The sequence below is a fragment of the Zeugodacus cucurbitae genome, chromosome 3, assembly GCF_028554725.1.
Source record: "Zeugodacus cucurbitae isolate PBARC_wt_2022May chromosome 3, idZeuCucr1.2, whole genome shotgun sequence".
Classification (NCBI taxonomy): Eukaryota; Metazoa; Arthropoda; class Insecta; order Diptera; family Tephritidae; genus Zeugodacus; species Zeugodacus cucurbitae.
The window spans coordinates 30,808,376-30,818,791 of record NC_071668.1 but is presented as its reverse complement, the minus strand read 5'-3'; the positions used below and the strand labels follow the sequence as shown (position 1 = coordinate 30,818,791).

Below are 10,416 nucleotides of genomic sequence, written 5' to 3'. Positions count from 1 at the left end.
CCCGATAATAAACAATTTTGCTATCATTTCCCTTTCATTACGAACTTCTTGATTTCATACTTGGATATCAACTTCTAACGGTAACTTTTCTAACGTAGATCACAAATGCATACACCAGTAAGTCAATGGGAGTAACGGATTTCAGCCATATATCGTACAATTGCCAATTACCTATAGAGACGCATTTGAGTCAAAAGGAAATCTTCATGAACATCTATTTGAATCACCATTATTATTATAATGTAAAAGTTATTGTACATAAATTGTATGTTGTTCAAAATGCTAATGATTCATTTCTACGATCTTATACGATGTGGCTAATATTGTTTTGAGTTGATTGATAACACTGCACAATACTCGACATTGTATTGAACCAAACCAAATCATAAGTAAAAAAGTGATTCTGATACACAAAAAAAGCAAACACTTTCGACTATTTTCGAGATCGGTAATCTTTTTTTGTGGTTGAATTAATTATAACTCTAAAACAGTATTAGCTTCTGCATATCAGCATTTCCGCCAGAAGGTCCACCACAGATAAAATATTAAACATTATTAGAATTACAAAGTTTTTGTATATTTACATAGGGAAATATTTAAATTTATTTATATTAAATAAATTTTAAATTAATTCATAACCAATTACGAGATATACGAAAGCCAAGCCGCATAGGAGCTATTTTTTTCATTTTGATATTTCTACTGCATTTTGTTTTTTATAAAATTATTAAGGAAACATATTATACATTAACGTTTGCTATGTGTAAGGGTACAAGGAGCAAAATCAAATGCATAATAAAGTATGAGATTGCAAATAACTATTTTTTTTGCTCCCTTATTATCCTATATTTTAATGCCCCGTGCGACATCAAAAATTAACACTTGCTACCACTGCATCGGAAATATAAGCAGAAATTTCGGGTATAAACAATTAAAATAAAACAAGTAAGGAAAGGCTAAGTTCAGTTGCATCCGAACATTTTATACTCTCGCGATTTATAGATGAAAATTTATTAAGATAATACAATTTGAACCATATAATCATCATAAATGTATATGAGGGCTGAGGCAATTCCTGAACCGATTTCACTCATATCCAAGACTATAGGATAACTTACAGCCCTATACTGTGCACTTTACAAATTCAACAAATTTCTAATTTTAAAAAAATTGAAGTTTATCAAGCATTTCGTATTCTGTGTCTAAAATAAAAAGCTTTTTTCTTTATAAGTTGTTAAGGGGCCATCCATAAGTTACGTCACACGAATTTAAGGACTTTTTAACCCCTCCCCCCCCCCTCCTTGTCACAAGTTGTCACATTTTGAACTCACCCCCCCCCCCCCCCCCCTGACGTGACGTCACCCATTTTCCAATTTTATGGATTTATCATAAAATAAAAAAACAGGTTATTCTATTTATTCTTATATTTATTGAATAATCTTTAATAAAATAAACATTTAGTTAAATATTAAAGTACAGAGACAACGAATGACTAGTCAAGAAATAATAGATACTTAATTATGCTAATTAAAAATACAGAACTTAATCATCTTGTGTCCATGGACTTTTGACCCACTCCTTTATATCATTTATTATTGGTAAATCAGGTACTTAATTTTCGTTCTGAATTTGGATGTCAGGAACATCTTTCGCATCAACATCTTCTTCTTCCATCCATAAAGCATCGTCATCATTCATTAAACAGAGAATCTCTCGGGCACGTCTAGCCGCAATTCTTTGAGGACGAATTTTCGTGATAGGTAACAGCTCTTGTTTTTTATGTGATTGTTTGTGTTGATTGGTGGCTTTATATGAAAAAAAAATATAGCCCACATATGCTACACGATCTTTTAAATAAGTATGACTCGACACTAGGGCAATAATTATCATATGGAACTTGTTTAGATGGGATGATGCTTGGAGATTTAATAATATCTGTAGTAATAATGGAGCAAACTTTGCGTCGTTGTCTTCACTTCATGTGACTCCATAACCTTCTGATGTCTGTTTAATTAACACAGGTGGTGGTAAAAATCCTTCTTTTAATAATTTCAAAAGACTAGAACGTCTTACACCGCAACATGCAATAGTTTCACATTTAACTATTTGTAAAAAATATTGTGACTCACGTACATGTTTAGCATAGCAAGTAGCATTATTTTTCAACATCATAGCCTGTTTAATATCCAGTCCAGTAATAATTGGTGCAACTGGAAAATTATCAATGACTAACTTGCTCCAAATCTCAGCCAACACATTGCCCGCACTTTCGAAGTTTCGTTTTTCTAGATCTAAGTCAGTAGTTCGAGTAATTGAATCAAAATGTGACCCAAAAGCGTCATGTTTTAATCGGCGTGGTACAGAGCAGCCAGTCGTCTAGCACCCAGGAGCGCAGCAGAGCGGGAAACGATATTGCCCTAAATTTTGAAATGTGATGTCACAAAGCTTTTGACCCCCCCCCCCGTGCCCCTTGTCACACAATGTCACTTCTGAATGATACCCTTCCCCCCTTCAAGATGTGACTTAATTTATGGATGGCCCCTAAGAAGTAAAATGCCCTTGACAAATAAAATATCTTGCTGTGGATAGTTGTGAATGTGAAATTTTTGCAATGGAGATATTTTACTTTTGTCGTTATTTCTATACAAAGAGGAAAAATATGAACATGTTGATGGCTCGCGTTATTGAGCCGTTTTAATATCAAGAAGTTTAGTTTTCCCTTTTTTGTATAAAAAAATGAAGATAGTGACGAAATTGTTTTTTATACATGGTAGTCCCCAAGGAACTTTTCTGAAGATAAACATAACAACCAACTAAATCAAAATTGCATTCCAAAAAATTTTATAATCTATTACAAAAGACATATGTATATGTATTATATTATATAGTATTCAATACGCGTGGCACTCCCTGCTTGGTTAGGGAGGCTAACGAAGCTCTGGCGATCGAGTAAAGACGGTATAACCTTATCATCTATATAGAATAAATAGGGTTGTAAAACCAAACCAAATACTTTGCATCAGGTCTGGGAGGCTTCAGTCGATATCTCGATATCAGAATCGGATAGATAGGCTGATAACCGGTCAATCGTAAACCAAACTTATTAACGAAGCCACAATGAAGAAGGCTCTGTTAAAACAAACACTCATCCAAATAACGATCTTATGCATGAAAAATAGGGCCAGATTCGGAGCATGGAATATTTGCGCACTCTCAGAAACTTCACGTTTAGACCAAGAGCGAATAATTTATTCTGAAATTGAAGTTAAATTATTAACTATTTTACAAAAAATATTGATATGCATGTGAAAACGTACTTTATAGAATAATTCAAATAAATTTTTCAATTCAATTCAATATAATTGGACAGAAATCAGCTGTTTCTGTTTACATTATTTTGTTTCCCACACGTGTGGGGAAAAGCTATGCGTACTGAAGCTTTTTTATTTTATCAAAATTGTCACAGAATACCAAAAAATTTCTTACTTGATAAAAATCTGAAAATATTTTCAAATTTTTGTTATTTTGTCCAAAGTGTATTCAACAAAGTGAACTAAGTATTTGACATACCCGCTTTTGACAATAAAATAGTAAACAATACATGTATTTGTTTACATTAACCTGTCTTTTTTAACTTTAACAATATAATATATATTGATAAAATTGTTTGCAATTTGTCAGTTGGAGCACAAAACCTTAGTAAATTGCTTCCGTGAGTTGTTTTGCCTAAGCAGAAAGTATTCGGCATTTTCTTTTATTCATTTAAAAAATATTTTTTTTTGGTTTGAAATTTGTTTACTTTTGAATTTCAAAATTTGAATTTTTGAATAAATGTATGGGTTAAATCAATGGCAACAAACATGTCACATTCGGGTAAAAAATTGTGATATGTCATATACCTGGTTCACTTTGTTGAATACACTTTGATTTTGTGAAGTACACAGAATAGGGCTGTTAATTTGGCTAAGATATTTCACATTTTAGTCGATTCGGAATCGGAAATTTGATGATCCCAATATAAGGTATATGGGAGCTAAGGGAAGTTATAACCCGATTTTAATCATTTTTGGTACAGAAACACACAATTATAAAAAAAAGATTCCCTCTAAATTAAATTAAAATATCTGAGAGATTTAGAGTCGGTGAAAAATTACCCTTAGGCAGTGAGTTCTTCATGTTCGATATCCTGGGCCTTGAAAAGTTATAGTGCGATTTCGACAATTTTTCCACAAGTTAAGCCACAGATGATATACGGAATTTGTGTAAAGTTTTTGAAGATAGCGGACTTCATTGGTTCCTAATGTATATATTATAAAGTGAAGAAATCAGATGTAATTCAAAATCTAGTTATATGTGAAGTAGGCGAAGTTGTGAACCGATTTCGCCCATATTCCGTATCACCAGACTGTTAAGAAAATATTACGTACCGAATTTCAATAAAATTGGTCCTAATAAAATTGGTAGTTCCTGCGATATGGTTTATGACCCATAAGTGGGCGACGCTGAAAAATCTTCCTTCCGCCATTTCTTCTGTAAAATTTAGTGTTTCTGATATTTTTCGTTAGGGAGGTAACGTATTTTTTACCAATTTTCAGTCTAAACTATGTATGGGAGGTGGGCCTGGTTATTATCCGATTTCAGCTATTTTCATGGTGTGTGGTGGAGTACATATGGGAATCGACTGCAGAAAGTTTGGTTTATATAGCTTTATTGGTTTGCGAGATATATACAAAAAACCTATTAGGGGGCGGGACCACGCCCACTCCCATTTTCAATACCAACCGTCTCATGGTGCCAAGGAATATATGTACCATTCATTAAGATATCTCCATTTTTACTCAAATTATCGCTTGCACAGACGGACTGATCCGGATTTGAAATCTACTCGTCACCCTGATCACTTTGGTATACTATATAGAACACTATATCTAACTCGTTTTGTTTTAGGTGTTACAAACAACCGTTATGTGAACAAAACTATTATACTCTCTTTCGCAACTTTGTTGCGAGAGTATAAAAAGGCTTGTTCAAAAATCTGAAGATTTGTGATTTTGGTAACTACTGAAAGTAAGTCACGTGCGACAACGTAGGTGTGGAATTTAAAATTGAAAATTAGTTTTTGTCTTATAAAATTGACTTAAGTTTGTAAATAGATACTTTTACATTATTTATTTACATACGAACAAAAACAGCGCTTTAAATTCCATTGAACTAGCTATTCAAATAGATTTTGGCGAAATTTATAGGCTTATACCCCTGACAGACGGCGGCGTTATTTCGGAATAACTGCTTTAATCGGGGTTAATTCGAGAGTTATCTCAGTTAACTCCGTTTGCTAACTCCCATTTAATCCTCAAAATTTTAGAGAGTTAGTGGGAGTTCGTGGCATTTTCGTTGGCAACATTTAATAGGGGTTAATTCGAGAGTTATCTCAGTTAACTCCGTTTGCTAACTCCCATTTAATCGGGAATAGCTTTGTCGTCTGTCTAGCGTATTAGAAATCAAAATAAGAGTGCTCATTTTAACAAGGTTGTCAGGAGAAAATCGTTTGCTTCATTAGAATGGAATTTTTTTATCAAAGGGAAAGTCCGCCACATAAAAAAATTCAAACATTTTTTTATGCCCGATGCATTTTCATTTTATCAATGTGCACAAAATAGTAGAGCGATAGTTGATATGAATTTTATGCCAATCTGAGAAAATCATTCCTTATTATAAAATTTAGATAAAAATTGGTTAAATGCATTCCGACTTTCATTTCTTTTCTTGCGATTGTCAAGAAGTAAAAGCTGCTTCGTATCCATAATACTATTTTCATTAAATACTATAGAAAAATTTTGTGGTGCTTCTCGTTTGAGGTTATTTAAAAATAAATACATTTACTACTTTTTTTACACGATCTTATTGGACTTATTTAACATTGGACCGAATTATAAAATCAAAATCAACATAAATATTATGATGGAAAAAATGTCCAGTGCGAATGTGGTTAATATTTAATTAAAAAACTATAAATTATTTTTGGGAGAAATTCATACCAATTTTAAAGGCATCCATGCACAACGTTCTACAATCAAAAACATTTGAATATTACCTCGCTGAAATCGGCGTTTGAATCGTAGTCTGGAAAATCAACTTCCATTTTTTGTCCCGTGCGTATGCCAAAAATTTTTTGAAATTATATTGAAAATGAAAATCGTTGAAAAATCAACTTTAACACTAAAGAATAAAGAGCTATTAAAAAATCTTACTGTCAAATTTAAAAAATATTTTAGCTCATAATTTTTTTTTAGTTCAAATGTGTACGATTGTCACGTCACGTTCGACGGAAATGCCCATATGCACCACCAGTTTAATTTTTGTTATTTTATATATTAGTACTCAGTATATACAGTAGAAAACCACTGGTTTGCTTACATTATTTTACATCATTTTACACACCACCGAGGCGTATTTGTGTTGTGTGCTACGCTTTTTTTTGCTACAATTGTGGTAATTATGGTGTTGTGCTAGCATTTAATCTTTACAAAAATTTTAAAGTCCGATGAACAGTACCCTACAAGACGGTGCACATAGTGATTTCCGTGGCTGAAATTCAAAAATGGCATGTTGTCTGATTTGAATGAAAATTTCACAGTTTGTTACCAACTATCTATACATTATTTTCCTAAAGTATTAGGATTCTATCTGCATTAGTTTTTTGTCCAGAACTGCCCAAAGTTGGTGAATGTGGAGAACATCAAAATTAGCAAAAAATTTACTCAAAAGTCAAATCATTGATACAATAAAACAACTATTGAAATTCAAATTTATTATTATTTTTCATTTATAATATGTATCAAAGAAAAAATTTGCATCAAAATCCATTGAAAAAAATAATGCATAACATTGATGCCTTGATATTAAGAAATACTTCAGATGAAAGTCTCAAATTCGGTATTTCTCCACTTCATGCTCGTATAAAATTTATGGAGTGCATTTTGTACATTTCGTACCGTCTTACTTTTAGAATTACAAAAGACGTAAAGCTAGAGATTTAAGCAAATAAAGCAGCTATTCAAGACAATCTGAAACAAATACTGGGTATTAATGTAGACATAGTGAAACAAGGAATGGGCACAAGAAATGACGGGAATATGTCTAGACGATTTTTTGAAAATCCTGCTCTAACATCTGATGCAACTGGAGTAAACGAAGAACTGATTCATCGCTTTAAAATTATATTGACCACAATCAATTGCAGGAAGTCGATTGATACAGACAAATTCTATAGATATTGTTTGGATACCGCCAAACTGTATGTTGACCTTTATGGCTGGTATTATATGCCCATAACTGTTCACAAAGTTTTAATTCATGGTAGCAGAATTATTTCAGAGGCTATTTTACCAATAGGTGAGTTTTGGTTATGTATGTATGTTATTGGCGTTCAACCGTTTAGCCGGTTATAGCCGAATCGATGAGAGCGCGCCACTCTTCTCTTTCCTTCGCAGTTCGGCGCCAGTTGGAGATTCCAAGTGTAGCCAGGTCGCTCTCCACCTGGTCCCTCCAACGGAGTGGAGGCCTTCCCCTTCCTCGGCTTCCTCCGGCGGGTACTGCATCGAACACTTTCAGGGCTGGAGTGTTTTCGTCCATTCGGTCAACATGACCTAGCCAGCGTAGCCGCTGTCTTTTTATTCGCTGAACTATGTCAATGTCGTCGTATAACTCGTACAGCTCATCGTTCCATCGTCTGCGGTATTCGCCGTTGCCAATGTTCTGAGGACCATAAATCTTGCGCAAAATTTTCCTCTCGAAAACTCCTAGTGTCGTCTCATCTGATGTTGACATCGTCCAAGCTTCTGCACCATAAAGCAGAACGGTAATGATAAGCGACTTGTAGAGTTTGATTTTGGTTCGTCGAGAGAGGACTTTACTGTTCAATTGCCTACTCAGCCCAAAGTAGCACCTGTTGGCAAGAGTGATTCTGCGCTGGATTTCGAGGCTGACATTGTTGGATTGTTGATACTGGTTCCCAGGTATACGAAATTATCTACAACTTCAAAGTTATGACTGTCAACAGTGACGTGGGAGTCAAGACGCGAGTGCGCTGACTGTTTGCTTGATGACAGGAGATATTTCGTCTTGTCCTCATTCACCTCCAGACCCATTCGCTTCGCTTCCTTATCCATGCGGGAAAAAGCAGAACAAACGGCGCGGTTGTTGCTTCTGATGATATCAATATCATCGGCGTACGCCAGGAGCTGTACACTCTTGTAGAAGATTGTACCTTCTCTATTTAGCTCTGCAGCTCGTATTATTTTTTCCAACATCAAGTTAAAGAAGTCGCACGATAGTGAGTCACCTTGTCTGAAACCTCGTTTGGTATCGAACGGTCCTTTCCAATCATGACGGAGCTTTTGGTGTTGCTCAACGTCAACTTACACAGCCGTATTAGTTTTGCGGGGATACCAAATTCAGACATCGCGGCATAAAGGCAGCTCCTTTTCGTGCTGTCGAAAGCAGCTTTAAAATCGACAAAAAGGTGGTGTGTGTCAATCCTATTTTCACGGGTCTTTTCCAAGATTTGGCACACGGTGAATATCTGGTCGGTTGTTGATTTTCCAGGTCTAAAGCCACACTGATAAGGTCCAATCAGTTTGTTGACGGTGGGCTTAAGTCTTTCACACAGTACGCTCGATAGATCCTTATAGGCGATATTTAGGAGGCTTATCTTACGGTAATTGGCACAGTTTGTGTGATCTCCCTTTTTATGGATTGGGCAGAGCACACTGAGATTCCAATCGTCGGGCATGCTTTCTTCCGACCATATTTTGCAAAGAAGCTGATGCATGCACCTTACCAGTTCTTCGCCGCCGTATTTGAATAGCTCAGCCGGTAATCTATCGGCCCCTGCCGCTTTGTTGTTCTTCAGGCGGGTAATTGCTATTCGAATTTCTTCATGGTCGGGTAAAGGAACATCTGTTCCATCGTCATCGATTGGGGGATCGGGTTCGCCATCTCCTGGTGTTGTACTTTCACTGCCGGAGAAGTGCTCCCTCCATAATCCCAGTATGCCCTGGACATAGGTTACCAGATTACCATCTTGGTCTCTACATGAGGATGCTCCGGTCTTGAAACCTTCGTTAAGTCGCTTCATTTTTTCGTAAGATTTTATATAACGTTATATAACAGAACTTTGTTGTCTAGGCTAAGTTTTGATTTTTTGTTTAGAAGCCAATTTAAATTTGCAGCTCTTATCTTCATGCAGGTTATTTTGCTCGATATGTGTTTTCTCCACGTCAGCCTTCTATCTAAGTGAATACCAAGATATGTTACTTCATTCGATTGAGGCGCTAGAATATTGTTAATTTTTACTGCCGGGCACGTTTTTGGTCTTAGGGAAAATGTAACATGCTTGCACTTTTGTTCATTTACATTTATACGCCAGTTGGTTAGCCATTCTTCGACAAAAATCAAATGATCTTCTAATACTCTTGATGTTATAATTGGGCATTTGTTTCGGCTCACTAAAGCTGTGTCATCCGCAAAAGTTGATGTCAAAACATTACTAGCTGTTGGAAGGTCTGCTGTATATATTATGTATAGAGTTGGCCCTAAAACACTGACCTGCGGTACACCAGCTCTTATTGGTCGTTCTTCAGATATGAAGTCTTCTACTTTGACAGTAAATTTTCTAGTTTTTAAATAAGACTCCAAGGTTTTATGCATTTCGAGTGGTAAGCTTTTTTTAATCTTATATAAAAGCCCATCATGCCACACTTTATCGAATACCTGAGCCACATCTAGAAATATAGCAGAACAGTACTCTCTATACTCGAACGCCCTTCTGATTTCGTTAGTAACTCTATTTACTTGTTCTACAGGGCCATGTTTTGCACGAAAACCGAATTGGTGCGTTGGTATTACATTATTTTCATGGAGGAAAAGAGACATCTTTGATAGTAACATCTTTTCAAATATTTTAGAAATACAGGGTAGAAGACTGATTGGTCTGTATGAAGACGGCTGTGTCAAGTCTTTACCTGGTTTTTCTATCATGATGATCTGCGACTTTTTCCATGAAATTGGATAGTACCCGAAACTGAGAATAGCGTTAAAGAGCAAGGAGAGTACTGTTAAAGCAATATTTGGTAACTCAATTAGCATTTTTGGAGTAATTTTATCGTGTCCTGCCGACTTTTTTGGATTCAGCTCTTTTATGATTCTAGTAATTTCAGAAGATGACGTTTGAATAGACCCAAGCGACTCGTTAGCGCTATTGGAGATGATTGGCAGCTTAAAGCTGTTCTTTGGGCAATTAGGTTGAAATACCTTTTCTAGGTGATTTGCCAAACAATTTGCCTTATCCTCGTCACTTCGTGCCCAGTTTCCACCCAAGCCTCCTATAGGCAAGTTGGAGTCGACTGGAGGCTT

At 35.5% G+C, this 10,416-nt stretch overlaps 1 protein-coding gene and 1 long non-coding RNA gene across 3 annotated transcripts in view; both read right to left on the bottom strand.

Annotated features, from left to right (window-relative positions):
* Nucleotides 1-10,416, bottom strand: part of LOC105220090 (uncharacterized) — a 77,226-nt gene that overhangs the window by 51,829 nt on the left and 14,981 nt on the right. The window lies entirely within an intron of this gene.
* Nucleotides 2,953-6,825, bottom strand: LOC128920553 (uncharacterized). The gene is made up of 2 exons (XR_008470644.1): nt 3,318-6,825; nt 2,953-3,253 (listed from the first exon to the last, which is right to left on the bottom strand). It is a non-coding gene; the product is annotated as an uncharacterized LOC128920553 (long non-coding RNA).